The sequence below is a fragment of the Aotus nancymaae genome, unplaced genomic scaffold (assembly GCF_030222135.1).
Source record: "Aotus nancymaae isolate 86718 unplaced genomic scaffold, 86718_ANA_hifiasm-v0.15.2.pri h1tg000030l, whole genome shotgun sequence".
Lineage (NCBI taxonomy): Eukaryota > Metazoa > Chordata > Mammalia > Primates > Aotidae > Aotus > Aotus nancymaae.
Window position 1 is genome coordinate 20,431,301 of NW_026988443.1, and position 16,299 is coordinate 20,447,599.

A 16,299-nucleotide genomic window follows, 5' to 3' on the forward strand; every position below is an offset into this window, starting at 1 on the left:
CCTAAGCTTCCCCAACCAACTTAATGGACTCCCTTTCAGCCAATGCGACCCCAGAAAAACTTTAAAAACTGAATTCCTGGTCGTATGGGCTAGGAGGTTGGACATGCCTCATTATGCCCTCTCCCTGGCTAACCACCATTAGGCTTTGTTTCCTAAGGGTTAACCAGAAACCACCCCTATGGAAAGACTTGTTCCAGTTTTGATTTCAACCAATCTTGTGACTGCCCCTCCCTTTTGTGGTTTTGTTATAGTCTCACCAATGCCCCACAATATAGCAGTCTCTCACAGCCTGAGGTATCACCGGAAGTCCTTTGTCTCACGATGGATGAAGTTAAGGAGTGTGGACGCCAAGGGTGAGGTTGGAGCAAAAGTTTAATAAGCGAAAGAAAGAGAGAAACCTCTTTGCTGCAGAGAGGGGTCCAGAAAAAGAGCTGCATTTCACAGTTGAATACAGAGGCTTTTATAAGAAACGGATGCGGGCTGGACGTCTCATTTGCATAAGGTGGAGATTTGTGGTAGCTCCACCCCATCCTCCTAGTGCACATGTGGGCCCTAAGCTTGAGTTAGTTCATACTGCTTTGTTCTCCTTACTGTGTGTCAGGGGACAGAATTTTCCATCACAGCATGTCTGGGCAAGTCTCATGTGTAGCCTTTCTTATCTATGCAGCTGTAGGCCTGTCCTTGGTAAGCCCCTCTGTGCAAGTTCCCTTAGCTGTGCCTGCAGACTGTTCTTTTGTTTGAAAGAACTCAACTGAGGACCCACCCTAACTGCCAGCCTGACAGGTTTCTTCCTTCCTCCCCTCTCAGTTTCAACACAGCAACCACCTGGTATTCCTTCCTGATAAGAGACCACCAACAGAGTGGTTCTGGCCAATCAATGGAGGATGAGCAGTGAGTGTTTTCTTTTCCTCTGATTCTCTTTTTGACACCAGAGGGCCAAAAACTCCATTTTCGTATCATATTAGCACCACTATTTTTTGAACATGGAACCTGTGAAGAATAAAGCTCAATTTCCCATGTGCATATTTGTCTTTTCATTAATATTCATAGATCTTCCTATCTCCTGTTGAATATGTGTATTTGACCACCCCATTCAGCATGAATTCCAGTCTAATTCTTTCCACCCTCAAAGGACCTGTTTCTGGCTTCTGACTGATGACTAGGCTTCCCAGACTGTGAGAATAGCCACCCTGCAGTTTCAATAATTTACAAGAAGTAAAGCTCTCCTTTCCAAATTTATAAACCTCGTCATTCTTGAGTTGACACTTGAAATTAATTTTTGAACAAGGAACTCTACATTTTCATCTTGTGCTGGGCCCAACAAATTGTTGGCAAAGATTCTTTGTTTGGCCAAACTTTGGCTCCTGGACCTTCTCTTAGGCTCATCTATGCCCTTGGCAGATTTTGCAAGGGGCCCAGAAAAATCAGGTTAGCCAGAATCCCCACTCTTGATATCTGATCGCCCTCTATTTCTAATCAGGTTCCTCACCGTCTGCCATTCCCCATCTGGTGTCTGATCGCCTGGCCTGTCTTCAGCAAGAATCTTGTTAGGTCAGTTTAGCCAGAAATTCCTCCCCTTATCTCTGATGTTTCCTCTTAGTAATTTTCCATCTACTGGCCCCAACCCTGCGCCTTGGCTATTAGATTTGACTTGTCCATGCACGTTTTAAGTCCAATCTCTCTCCCTGACTGCAAAACCCCATTACAGTGGTCCATATGCCTATTGGCATGATCCTAAGTAAAGTCTGCCTTACCAAGTTAACAAGTACCATTGGCTTTTTTTAACCTTATATAGCTACTCCTGCTTTTAGAATAAATTATTGTCCAACCCAGGTTAAATCCTTTCCAAATCCTATTCCAGAACCCTGGAGAGGGCAACTTTCCTTCCCCACAGCTCCCTCTCAGCCTTACATTGTCTATTCTGTCCTTCTCTGGTCTGTTCAGCAGATCTGTTGGTATCACTTTGAGAGAGGAGGAAGGAAGAAACCAGTCAGGCAGGCAGTTATGGAAGGTCCTCAGTTGAATTATTTCAAACAAAAGAATAGCCTGAAGGCACAGATAAGGGAACTTGCAGAGGAGGGCTTGCCTAAGACAGGCCCATGGCTGCACAGATAAGAAAGGTGGCAAAGGTGAGTTGCTCAGACATGCCCGCAATGGAAAATTAAGTCCCCTGATATATGCACAGTAAGGAGAACAAAGGAATGTGCAGTAACTCAAGCTAAGAGCCCACATATGCACTAGGAGGACAAGGAGGAGCTACTAGAAATTTACATATTATGCAAATGAGACACCCAGCCCTCATCAGTTTCATTCAACTGTAAAAATAGCAACCCTCCTCTGGGTCCCCACTGAGCAGCAGAGAGCCTTCTCCTTTTGCTGATTAAACTTTTGCTTCAGCTTTACCCTTGGTATCCACACGCCTCAACTCTCTTGGTCCATGAGACAAAGGACTCAGGGTACTACCTCCGGCAACAAGAGATTGCTACATTGTGGTGCATTGGCAAGACTGTGACAGCTTGCCCATAGGACCAGGGTTAATTTGAAAGAAGATCCAAGATTGACTATAAATTAAAATAAGAATCTTGGAGAGCATGTCCTGGGAGGATTTTTGGTTGGCCTGAATTATTTGTAGGGAAGTGATTCTCCCTTCAAATTGTTCTGCTCCTGGGTAAGAAGCAGACAACTACTATTGCCATAGAACAATTGTACCAAGCAATGAAAATTCATCTGAGGTGTTAATTAGCTCAATATTTATCTCATCTAATATGCAAATTAAGACACTGCGGTCTCATTAGTGTCATCTGTGTTTCCTTTAAGCAAAACGAAATCTCTTGCCAATGCAAGAAAAAGAAAAAAAAAATTAGTATTTCTCTTTGAAGCTAATGAGGGTGTGATTTGGCTCTTCCTTTGTTATGAGGTAGCAAGTTAGGAAAAACACGCTTTAAATATGCAAAGTATGGCCTGACCTCATCTATCAGAGGCAAGATCACACCTTTGATGATGTGTGGTTATTAGGCTATCTGCATCGCACTTGTCCAAAGAACCAGGTCTACGGAGCAGGTGGGTGAGTTTGCAGTGAATCACCAATGAGGAAATGAACAAAGAAAGGAGAAGCAGCCTTCAAGAGTCTGCTCTGCAAACAGATGTGGTATTACTTCAGTGATAAGAGGAGTAGGAAATTAATTTCTTTAATACCATGAAACTTAAAAATCAGAAGATGTATCTCAAATTGAAAAAGAGCAAAGAGAGTTCAGATCGAAATTTCTTCCAGCTTCCCATTTTCAGATTTCAGAATTTATACAGGCAATAATCAGTCATCAAATACCCACATTATCCCCAAAAATGCAAGCTTTATGTGCTGGAGATATAGCAATGCTACAAAGCACCAATGTCAGTAACTCCAACATTTTGGGTCTTTGGCAGGCTGCCAGGAATTCCACATTGATGGAGCTCAGGACACGCCACCCCAAAATGTGACTATAGAAGACCAACACATGCCACCTCAAAATATGCCTTTTTGGCATAAGGATAATTTTGACCTGTTACTTTAAGAAACTGCAGACACAAGAGAAGTCCTGAGAAAGTTAACTCTTCTATCAGAGAAATTTACATTTAGAAAGGAAATCTCCATTTGTAAGGGTGTCTCCTTCTCCTTACCAGAGAAAGAAGGAAAACTGAATCACTAAACACAATCAATGGAGAAAGCACTCACTTACTTAAATCTGCATAACAAACCTTACCTTTGTTTTACGGTGATTTGGTGAATTCCTAGCCATCTTGTCTTAATCAGGCCTTCCCTCTACCCTTCCCATACCTTTCTTTCTTTGTTTCAGAAAGTATTTAAGCCTGAAGTCTAAGACAACTCTTGGAGATCTACTGTAGAGTTGTATTCATTTCACTTTGTTAACTCCCATGTATACAGGATGTATACATGTTATCATTAAACTTCTGTTTGGTTTTCTCTTGCTAATATGTCTTTTGTTACAAGGAGTCCCAGCTAAGAACTCATGAAGGGCAGAGAAGAAAATTATTTTTCCTCTCCTACAGCATGCGTTAACTCTCATCTTCAAAATAACTCAGCAGGGCACTGTTTTCTTCTTTTATACAGACAATGACATTATGGTTCAGGGCAGTTAGGTTACTTGGCCAAGGTCATCCAGCTAAAACTTGGCCCAGGTGGGATCAACAGATCAAAGTAATACTACCAGCCACAGGGAAGGCAGCTTAATTAGCCAGGTGTCCTGCAGGCAGTAACAGGAGGGTTGAAAAGGTGCCTGCCTCTGTCTCACCCTGAAGGCATCTTGTGGATCTTCCCTTTCATAAGGCCACAAGTCCCAGGTGGCTCCTTGCTATACCCATTTCTCAATTTTGACAAGTTATTTGAGACCTGTGTTGTGAACACAGCCTGCTCTCTAGGGCAGTAGAGAGACCCGTCTGCATTCCAACACCTTCTGGGGACTGAAAACTGAAAACCACTCTGCAGCCAGACAGAGGCTGATTTCCATATGTTGCAAATCATGTCAAGTGTCAGAGCCAAGATGCAAGAACTGCCGGCTGTGGGACCAGGGACAGGCGATGGGAGTCAGAGGAGCTGCCTTCGGCTCAGAGACGAAGGAGGAGAACGAGGCCACGACCTCCTTGTGACCCCTGGCCCAGGAATGACAGTTTCCCCCAGAGTGCTTTCATCTTGTCATATTCTACGCCTGCGAGCTCAGCCTTCACCTGGAAGCCAAGCAGTTGAGCAAAAGGGAAGGTAAAGGAATGACTGGGGCCAGACGTGGTGGCTCATGCCGGTAATCCTAGCACTTTGGGATGCCAAGGCAGGCAGATCCCCAAGAGGGTGAAACTCTGTCTCTATTAAAACACAAAAAAATTAGCCAGGTGTGGTGGCAGGTGCCTGTGATCCCAGCTATTTAGGAGACGGAGGCAGGAGAATCGCTTGAACCCAGGAGGCAGAGGTTGTAGTGAGCCGAGATCACACCACTGCACTCCAGCCTGGGTGACAGAGTGAGACTCCATCTCAGAAAACAAACAAAAAAGGATGACTGGGATGATGGGTAGGGAGGCTTGTGAAGCTGCTGCTGTCATGACCAATGACTCTATAACCTAGGAGGGACACGTGGGCTACCAGAACACTGCATGGACAGATGCTTCAAAACTCTGGGGACAGTGACACCTCACCACTGGAACTTCAGAAGGATGCTTTCCACCTGTCCCAGCACTTCCCCTAACATCTCTGCCTCTGAGGCCTACAAGTAGGCAGAAATTGATATGCCCCCTTGATAGATGGGAATACTGAGCCTGTAAAGAACAAAATGGCCTGCTCATGCAGGAGAGCTAGGGTAGCCTGGGAAAAGAATCTGTCTCTGCACTGTCTCCTCTGTACCAGTTCCCAAACTGGGGGTGACCACATTAGCTTTCTGGGATTGTCACAGTGTTCTGAAGTGGGTGGTGGGGCTTCCATTTCAGGGCTGGAGAAACTGAGAGTGAGCCTGTCAAAAAAGGGAAAAAGAAAATGAGTCCTTGTTGAGTGCCTTGTGCTGGGGGTGTTACACAGATATAAAGACCACATGAGATAGAAACAGGTAGCAGAGAGAGGGGTGGTCTGGGAGTTCCATGAGCTAAAAGATCCTTAGCAATTTGCTGTCCCTCCTCCTTAGATGAAAACAGCAAGAGGAAGGAAAGACAGATGATGACCTTCTTGCCAAAGTAAAACACTCTCCATTCCTGTACCTGTCCTGCCCCCGGGCCAGCATTGCTGAGAGCAACAAGCTGAGTGCTAGGTGCTGTGCACAGGTGGGAGAGGTGAACACAGAAGTCCCAGCCCATGGCCTGCCACACCAGGGGAGGAAGGGAAGAAAGCCATACCTGCTGAGTGTGAATGGAATGGTATCGCATGGAGTTGCGGTGTCTTTTTACTGTCTCTACATCTGATCATCGAAATCTATCTTGGATTTTTTTTTTTTAACCATCCAATAAACCTCTTAACATAAACTTGCTTTCAGAGTGGTTTCCTTGGGTTTCTTTAAATTATGTAATATTTTATATAAAATGAAGTATACATTAGGTATATACAAGTTATAAAGCAAAAGCATAAAACTCAGACCTGTGTGCAGAACCCTTGGCCTGATAAGTAGAATGTCACTGAAGTGCTAAGGCCCCCCCAAAGGCTTCTCTCTCAGAATTTGGCCCTTAGCAATGTATTCTATGCAGCTAATTTTAACAAGAGCTCATGAAAAAAATTATCTTGCAGTGGGTGCTATAGATCATTGGTTCATTTAATCCTGTCCCCATTTTACAAATAGCTATGTCAAATGTAGAGGGATTGAGTAACTGAGTCCGTCAACTGGTGCCCCATGGAGCCAAGATGTGTCCCTGGAACTGCCTAACGCCCCCTAGCTGCAGTACGTTACATAACTCCAGGAGGCCCTTTTTGCAGGCAGTATATGGGACTAGTGCCTTCCTTTGGGGGCTGTGTGATGTTGGGGTCCAGCCAAAACTCCTGCTTTTATCTCTTCACTTTGCATCCAGGGTGGAGCTGATATTTAAACCTCTGCCAGGACAGACTAGCTGCTTTTTAAGAAATTTGCCACTGCTGGTGTACTGCCTGAGTCTTACCTGTTTTATTTCCTGTTATCTTATTTGTGACAGTGAACCAACTCAAAATTCCTTTCAACTCAGATGGCCTCCCCATGCAATATCACCCTGGAAAAATCACATTTTGAATTACTGTGAAAATGTCTTGCCTGCTTTATTGTCCCCAGCAACCAGAAAGAAACGTAAGCGCTGAGTGATATGACAGTTTGGAAGAGGATGATGAGAAACTCTAAATGAGATTTTGGCTGTTAACCAGAGTTACTGCACAGCTGTATTAATCGGAATTGAAGTTAAAATGCAGCAAGGGTGAAGGAATAAAAGAAAGGAACTGTGTCTCTTGAGCACCAACAACATGCCAGGTACTGAGAGGAAGGTTTTTCCTACACATTACCACGTTCAATTGTCACAGCAGCCCTGGAGGCAAAAAGTTTTTAATCCCCATTTTACAGATGAGCAAACTGAGGCTAAGTGTCCTGCCAAAGGGCAGCAGCTGGTCAGTTTGCTGACCTGCAATTAAACTATTTTCTTCTGATCCAAACTCCTGGTTCTTTCAGCATTATAACTTGATGATTTATGCTTGCTTGGAGCCAAAACTCATTAAGCATCTATTGAGTGTGAAATTCACAGATGCATGAGGAATTTTGAGTCAGGGGACTTTCTAATACAGCAAATAACCTTATCTCCAAAATGTGGAAGGAGCTTCAGAGATCATCTTGTACTCATTCCTCTGTTGTGTGGTGCAAGAACCAAATAGGTGAGGAGACTTGGTGAAGCAACATCCTTCAAATGGTCCCTCTCTTCTGGGACATATTCACTGCTGTCCAGAGGAACTTATAATTGCATATGCATTGTCACATTAACTTCGCACGATAATTTTTTAAGTTAACTAAACTTTTTATCCCTAAATAATGTTAGATTACTGAAATTTCCAAAAATAGTATCATGAGTTCCCATAGGCTCTTCATTCAGCTTCCCCTAATGTTAATATCATCCTAGTCATGAAACTGTCCCTATAAACTATAAAATTAACAAATTAATCAGGGAAGAAGGGAGAGAAAAAAATGAAAATAAGCCAAACTGGCAGCTTACTCAGCATTAATCCTAAAACTGCTCCCTGACCTGCTTCCTAATAGTTGTTTGGTGCCTATTGTCCTAGAATTATATAGACCCTGTTATAAGGTTATTGTCCTCCTTAACTGCTCTATGGATAACAACTTGAACATTATAAAACATTGTTTTCCCTTTTAGACATTCTTTCAGGTCCTGTGTACCAGTGAAGCTACTGATGTCAGCTCGTCTGAAGAATCCACAGGCAGTCACTCACCAAATAACTCCATTTCTGCATTCTGATGTTTTCATCCCCCTTACCCCAAAAAATCAACAACCCCAGTTTTCCAGTCCCTCATCCTCCACTATCCCCTTAAAATTTCCATCCCAGAACTCCTCAGGGAGACATATTTGAGGATCTCCTCCTGTCCCCCTGCTCAGCACCTTGGAATCATTAAAATCTTTCTCTCTGCTGCAAACTCTGCTGTCTCAGTATAATTGGTATGTTACTACACAGTGGGCATAAAAACTTATTGGTTCTATGATAGCCATGGTAGATTTGTCAAAACTGAGACAGTATTGAATATCATCAGTTTTTGTTGCTGTTGTTGTTGTTGTTGTTGTTTGAGACGGAATCCTGCTCTGTTGCCCAGGCTGGAGTGCAGTGGTATGATATTGGCTCACTGCAACTTCTGCCTCCCGGGTTCAAGCAATTCTCCTTCTCAGCCTCCCAAGTTACTGGGATTACAGGTGCACGCCACCCCACTTGGCTAATTTTTTTGTAATTTTAGTAGAGACGGGGTTTCACTGTGTCAGTTAGGCTGGTCTCAAACTCCTGACCTCAGGCGATCCACCCACCTTGGCCTCCCAAAGTACTGGGACAGTTTTGTTACTAACATCTTTTTCTCTTACAGGATCCAATCCAGGATTTTAGTTGCTAATTTGATTATTTCTAAGTTTCTTAACTTTAAAACCAACCTGTGTGTGCCTATTCACTAGGCAATGAGAGTTCCCAAAAGGCAAAGACTCCAGGTAACAACCGCAAGACATGCATCTACTAAATGTGAAAAAGCAATATAGACTTAGCAAAGGTTTGTTATATTGCTGTTGATCAATACAAAGACCTCAAAAATGGCACCAAAGCCACAGCCTTTTCCATCTCCCCATATTTCCATTAAAATTATGTACAGATAATCTGTGTACACAGATAATACACATAACTGTGTGTGTAATGCATACCTACACATATGCATTTTAAAAACACATATAGGCACATTCTCCATGACTAAGATACCACTTCAAATCAATTGGGAAATGTTGGGCAATTCAATAAATGGTGTGAGAACAACTGGCTATTCATCCGACATAAGTAAATAATGACACCTATCTACTCCAGACCTAATATTTCTAAAAATAAGTCTCAGAATTATTAAAGTGTCAAATATTGAACAAGCACAAGTATCAAATTATTAAAAGAAAACCCAGATAAATATATTTACAATGTTGTGGTAAATCAAGGCTTTTTAAACACAATTGCTGCGAAAAGAAAGAGTAAAACATTGGATTATAAAATTGGGTGACGAATATTTTCAAAATATATAGCAGACAAAAGATTAACGATGAGAACACATAAAAATGTCTACAAATCAATAAGTAAAAGACTAAATAAACCAACAGAATAATGACCTAAGGATTTTTATTCACAGAAACAGAAGTACACACAGCCCATGCATATTAAAGAATATTTGCTCTTACAGTAATCAGGAAACAAAAATTGAAGCAACGACAAGATGTCATTTTCACCCACAGGCTTGCCACTGGTTAAACAAATGTGTGTAAATGTGGAGTCTGGGTGAGGGTGAGGGTGAGAGTTCTCCAGACTTGAATGACTGGAATGAGTTGAGCTGTTGAAAGAACGGCCACGAGGAGCAAGCTGACCTGAGGGTGATTTGTCCTGAACTATCAAAGACAAATCCCACATATGCAGATAACAATTGCTGCATTTTCAGCCTTTAATCAGGCCTAAGTGGTACCTGAGAGATGGGCATGGCCCAGATGTCTCTGCAGACTCAAACCAGAGTACCAGGGCGTAGAGTCCAGGTAGGAACTTAGCCTTTAATTCAGGAGAAACATAGAAAATGTTCCTGGTGGGTGCTGAGTCACTGCATCCAGGTGCCCCTGGCCCATCCTCACCCCACTACCATCTCTACTCCAAAATCAAACCGCTGAAATCTTATGAGGGTTTAGGAAGAAAGGCAGGAGACCTTCAGCAGCAAAGATGGCTGAGGATGCTGCCAGCTGCTCCCCCAGACTCACTGGCACTTGTGCAATTTACAACCAGGTCTTAGAGCCCTGTCGGAGGAGAGCCTCATCCCTGCCTTGCTCAGGGCTGGCTGTCGGGTTCTGCCCTCTCAAGAAGTACCCCAAAAATGCTCTCTAAAAAAACCGCCCTCAGTTGCTCCCCTAGACTCCCTCCCTTCTCTATGAAGTTTTATTTAGAGCCTTAATACTGAGAGGCCCTGGCGCAGCACCCATCAGGGGTCATATTTACTGTGTTCCTCATGAAACATTGTGGCTGCCCTAGAGAAAGGCCAAGCATTTCAGGCTCCTTCTGGGAGCATTTGCATGACTTATGAGGTTTATTTAGGGCCTAGGAGTGCCTTCCTTGAGATGGAGAGAGGCTGGGCCTCCTCCTGGCCAGAGGCCAGGTCAGTAATACGCCTGAAAATGTGCTGGCAAGCAGCTATGATGCTCTCCCCACTTGGCAAGGCAGTTTGTTCTGGAATCTAAAGATCTGGGGCAGGTGTGGGGTGGGAGAGGGCTGTACAAATGAGGAGTGAGGACCTGAAAAATATTCTTGAGGAAATAGCATAAAAGCCCTCAAATCCAGACTTTGTAGCCTGCTAAACAGGGCCATTTCCAGGGCTTCAACTAGTAAAGTACAAGACCTTCTAAATGGCATTAGCTTAAATTAGTCAGTAAAATTGGCAGCTGGGTGTTCAAACCTCAAAACCAAGGACATGTTGGCAGAGACAGTGTTCCATTGTGTTACTGGGTTTAAATGCTCTGCAGACTCCACTCTTCATTACAGTCTACACCCAGCATGCACTGTCCTCACCAGCCTGCCTGTGGTATGCTGCTGTTTGAGACCTGGTATTAAAAAAGATGACTGCCTATTTTATTTCATTTTATTTTTGAGACAGACTTTTGCTCTTGTTACCCAGGCTGGAGTACAGTGACAGTGGCGTCATCGCAGCTCACTGCAAACTCCACCTCCAGGGTTCAAGCGATTCTCCTGCCTCAGCCTCCCAAGTAGCTGGGATTACAGGCGCCCACCATCATGCCCTGCTAATTTTTATATATTTAGTAGAGATGGGGTTTCACCGTGTTGGCCAGGATGGTTTCGATCTTCTGACCTCAGGTGATTCGCCCGCTCAGCCTCCCAAGGTGCTGGGATTATAGGCGTGAGCCACTGTGCCTGGCCTGACTGCTTATTTGATGTATGGAAAAAGACTTTCAAAGATGTAGCTATCAAATCATTTCTAGTTGTGCATTTGGTGGCTCATTCTTGGTGGAAAGAAGAAAAATATGTGAAATTGAGACCGTGGTCTGCATTCTGCAGCCAAACAGGCTGAAGACACTAAAACTGACCTCTGCCTTTCCTACTCTCCTCCCCATATCTGACCACATCCTCTCTCACTTCTACCCCTCAGGTGCATGGCCCTTTCCACAGTCTCAGTTCTGCTCTGTCACTGTCCCAGGCATCCCCTGGACTGGGGCAGGGATCTCCTGTCTGGTTCTCCCTCATTCCCTGGGGGGCTCTCTAAGCCTTCCTCCCACACTTCAAAGGCAGAGGATTTTCTGCCAGTCCCTTTATTCACACCATTCTTTCAGTATTTAACCCCTGCCCACCACTCAGGATGCATCTATTGCCTCTGCTCCAAAGCCAGCCCATTCCCCCAGATCCAAGCTACTGCTGGGCTCCAGATGTGCTGTTTGACTCTTCCAACCCTTTAGCTAAACTGTTTCCACTGAAACCCCAGCCTCTTGTCTTCCTCAGATTTACCCGCTTCACCCTTCGAAATCCATCCCATTGTTCCTTTTCTGGAAGGTCCCACAGTACCCCCAATTTTGCACTATAAGTGGCTCTACCTCAGTGAGCTATTTATACACCTGTCCCCAACTAGATGTTATATTGTTTTTGGATTCCCGTGTCTAGAGCTTCCTGGCTTCTAGATCATGCTCAGTGGAAGAGGGGAAAACAAATTAGTGAATAGATGGTTTGGGATCTCTAATCCCTACAAGCAGCTAAAAGAGTTGGGAATTCAAAGACATTGGTCAGTGATGGTTTGTAGATGGGATTTCATAGAAGATGGGGATGAATTCGGGGCCTGGGCCTCTCAAAAATGCAGCCCCTCTCCAGAGTGTTAAAAAGATAGGAGTACCCCGCCCTGGAATCATCGAGCAGAATGAGTGCAGGAGCTCCTCACCCTGAGCACAGCACAGAGGATGCCCCAGGACAAGCCAGTCTCTGCTATGGCCCAACTTGATGTGCCATGGGGAAAAGTGGGGGCTAATGGAAACCGAGCAGAAGCAGCCCCGTCCATCCTCCAGGTCTGGAAATAACTTCTACCGTGTGGCAAAAAGCAAAACCAGCCATCCAGCTTGGTGTATGTCTGGTGCTGAACATCAGAGTCCATGATCTGGTTCTGCTGAAGACCCACACATGCCAGAGCCAGCAAGAGATCCTAGCCAGGCCAGCCAGGCCTGCCTCCTAACACAATGTTACCTGAGCCTTTGGCCTGCGCAGGAAGCCGCCTCTGGTAGGAAGCCCAGGTCCTGCTCATGAGGTGTGGGTTCAAATTCCAGTCTTGTCTTTTCCTTCTTCTGTTATGCTGGGTGGGTCGCTCTCATTTCTCTTCCTTAGTTTCCTTATCTGTGAAAAGAAAAAGAAAAGAAAAAACAGCCAATGAGATTCCCACAGTTCCTCCTAGTAGTGACTTTCTGGAGGGCACTTCTTCCTTGCCCCCAACCATGGAAGAACACCTACCTCCCCGCAAAGGCTTCAGAGACTCAAGTGGAAGGATGAGATTGGATGGTCATGGGCAAGAACTACCATGCCTTTTCCAAAATGAGTTTGGTGGTATGCAGATAGGTTAATAGGAACTGGAGTTAGTGAGGGTTCTTTGTTCATGTAACTTTGCAGGACTTCTCATAGCCTTTAGTGAGCAAATAAATACCACAAGCAAACTGTGAATTGTCAATTATAAGACATGGATCCCACCATATTCCAGTCTTATCTGAGCATGCATTTTTTAATTCCCTCTAACAGAAATTTTACTAGGACCAATTATTATGCAGAAACCCTGGTAGGGGAGAAATCACTATAAAATCTGAACCAAATCCTAGGTCACCATTTATCTATGTTAACATGGGTACATTTCAGGCTTAGTTTGCTGGATGAAAATGAAAAAGTTTATCATCTCTAACTAGTGGTGTCTTTTTTTTTCTTTTTCGTCTTTATTTTCCAAAATTTCTATAATAAGCATTTTTAATAACCACTCCTTAAATTTATGAATGAAATGTTTAGGGTGCAGAGTAAAAATTCAAAGCCTCCTCCCAAGTCCCAAATTCCATGTCTGAAGAAAATTGTAACATTTGATTTGCACAAACGTTTAGTACTTCCACATAAACACTTTCAATATTTTTCAAATAACTAAGTTTTGTTTTAAAATCATAGTTTCAATGACCTCTGGCTCTGGTGGTTGCTGTAAAGAAGGAGAGGCTGGCTATGTGCATTGACAAGCCCAGCGCAGAGCTTGGCACTGACAGGCACCTATAAATTTGAGTTAGAAGCAGACTCCTGCTCTAGGATTGGAGCACTCATTCAGGGAGGCCTGCGCCAGTTGCTTCCAGAGTTGATGACTTCCAGAATTTGCTTCCCTGTTCAAATTCAGAAAGAAATTTACACCTTTCTGGCTATAGCCTCTGGAGCCTCTAAAAGCAAACAACTGGGACGAGGCCAGTCCTGCCCCTCACAAGGGCCACAGGGCACCACAGGAGGCCCCTTCCCTGCCAGGGGCACATACACTTTCCGGATGGTGATGCCAAGAGAAATCTCTCTCTGTCCAGGGCAGTGTGTGGTGGAGCAGGGAGAAGGAAGGGGATGGGGTGTCTGCGCCACCAGCAAAGAGCTCACTCTCCTCTCCCTTGAGCTCTCTCCAAGCGCTTCACTGGCCAAGCTGAGAAAAGCTCCTTGTGGATTTTTATCATGGTCAAATTACTCATTTACAAAAAATGCTGCCGCAGATGGGCAAGTCCCCACAAAACCGTGCCAGGGACTCTTTAGGGCAGCTCCTGCTGCTTGGCATAATGAAGCCCTGATTACCGCAGCACCGAGGGGTGTCGGGCTTGCCAGAGGCCTGCTTTTAATGAACTTTCCCATCCAAAGTTGGCTGAGACAACGCAAGTCAGATTTTGCCAATCAATTGGAATTGATTACTTCTCCAAATCCATGTCTCAGCTTGCAGGAAAAACACGCGAACACACCCAATGTGTGAGGTGCATTTGATTTCTTGGAGAAAAAGGAGTTCTTTGCAGCCTGAGATAATGATGGATCAGCATTTTCCAGAATCCCAGGACACTGGAAAGAACTGTTGTGTCTCGCAGGAACCTCGAAAGATGAAATAAGCTTTGGTGGCCTCAGAGTTCAGATTATGCCTGGAGCTCCTTTATTTTAGTTATGTATCTATTGATTTTTATTCATCTGCTCATCCGTCTGCCCATGCATCTCCCTATCAGAACTTACCGACTGAGAGCTGATTATGTTCCAGGTTTGGTGTCAGGTTCTGGGATGTCAGAGGTGAGATGGCTCCTGTCCATTGAAGGAATTAGACTCACTGAGATGTATTGATGGAGGCTCTTTCCGGAGGACTAAGAGAAAGAGCTATAGGAACTTGAAGGACTGAGGTTCAAGGCTGGGCTGTGTCTGGAAGGATGAAGGTATATTCTCCTGGGGAATGAGGAGAAATGTTCTCCTTGACCACTCAGCTTTCACAGCAACTGTTCCTTTTTCTTGGACAATTTCCAATTCTCCTCCCTCTCTCCCAACCTCCACAACACATATACCATCCCTTTACTAGGAAAATCTAACATTAAGCATTGCAGCTTGAGAGAGCACATGCCCAGGGCAGCCTTTCCTAAGCTGTGCTGACTTGCCTGTACCTCCCACTGACCCAGGCCCTCAGAGGTCTCATGCACTCTCCCCAGAGCCTGTACCCTTTAGGCTTTTCTGGCAGGGAGATGCCATGACCACAGAGCCTGCACCCCTATATCATCGCTATCATCTGTCTGATTTTGCCCATAGGACAGGAGCCTTGTGATAAGAGGAGGCATGCCTAGCTTGTTCCCCATGGTATAGGGGTTGGATAGCGCCTGGCATGATGCCAGGCACCTCATGGGTGTTCCATGGATGCTCTCACTGAATGCAGAGTGAGTGAACAGATGAGACCATAAAGGGCTGCTCCCAGGACAAAAGATGAGGACACAGTAGAATGGCATTTGTAGAGGGCCCATTGTGTGGATGGCAGGTTCTCCAAGGCTCCTCACACACACTATGGAGGAGGTAGGTGCATTCAGGTGGAGTCCTCTGGAAGCAAAACCTGCAGACAGCTGAGGACAGAGGCAGGGTCAAGCTCACATAGCTTGGCTTCTTGCTCCTTGACTCTCTACTCACAGAGCGCCAGGCCCCCGTCTTGTGGGGTAAGGGGACTTCATCAACATGTCCAGGCTGAGAGGACCTCCTAGAGGGGTCGGGGGCAAATGGCCAGGCTCAGAGAGGGAGGTGGAGGCCCTCACTGGGGCCAGGACCTGAGCCATCAGGCAGCAGCACCCAGGCATTTAGACACCCAGGACAAGACAGACCTGAGCTAGGGAGGGTGGTGGCTTCTGAGAGCCAGCCAAGCCTGTAAAGGCAGTAGCAGAATGGACACGGGTCAATGAGGGCAACTGGGAGAATCAGGGAGAGACAGCCAGGAAGTAGGGAGGCATGGCCAGAAAGGGGAGCGAGGGAGGGGAGGCAGGTGGGATGGGCAATGTGTAGAGAGGAGGGGAGAGAACAAGAAACTCAAACGCAAATGGAATCACAAGGGACAAATGAACCGAAGGAAAAATCTCAGAGGGGCCAGCATAGACTAGGAGAGAAACAGAGACGAAGACAGGAGAAAATGACCTGTGGTCATGAAGGGCAGTCTGGGAAAGCCAGGCAGTGCCTCCAGGCCCTATGGGAATATGGCCCAGCCCCCCGCTGGGGTCTTGGCTCCTCAGCCCTTCTGCTCTCATCCAGGCTATCAATAGCTGCCTGTCTAGTATTGAACTCAATTCTATTCCAATCCTGAGACATTTAGCTCCCCTGTGACATCCCAGGTCCTGTGTGGGGCATGCTGGAAGATAGGACAATGGAAAGAAGGTGAGATGTAGGAAGGAGGGGTGAGACTGCAGGGCTGTGTGCTCCAGACAGCAGCTCAATCTCAGGTGCCATGAGGATAGGCTGCCAAACTCCTCAGCTTGCTCCCCTCTGACAGCTGAATGTCGAGCAGCTGGAATGTCTCATGATTGGCCCAAGGTGAGCACGCGGCAGGTACCACTGAGACCTTT

At 45.3% G+C, this 16,299-nt stretch overlaps 1 long non-coding RNA gene across 1 annotated transcript in view; it reads right to left on the reverse strand.

Annotated features, from left to right (window-relative positions):
- LOC135277204 (uncharacterized) overlaps window positions 1–16,299 on the reverse strand; it is a 322,445-nt gene that overhangs the window by 4,164 nt on the left and 301,982 nt on the right. The window contains exon 3 of the long non-coding RNA XR_010344781.1: window positions 12,434–12,580. This is a non-coding gene — a long non-coding RNA (uncharacterized LOC135277204). The remainder of the gene's footprint in view (window positions 1–12,433; window positions 12,581–16,299) is intronic.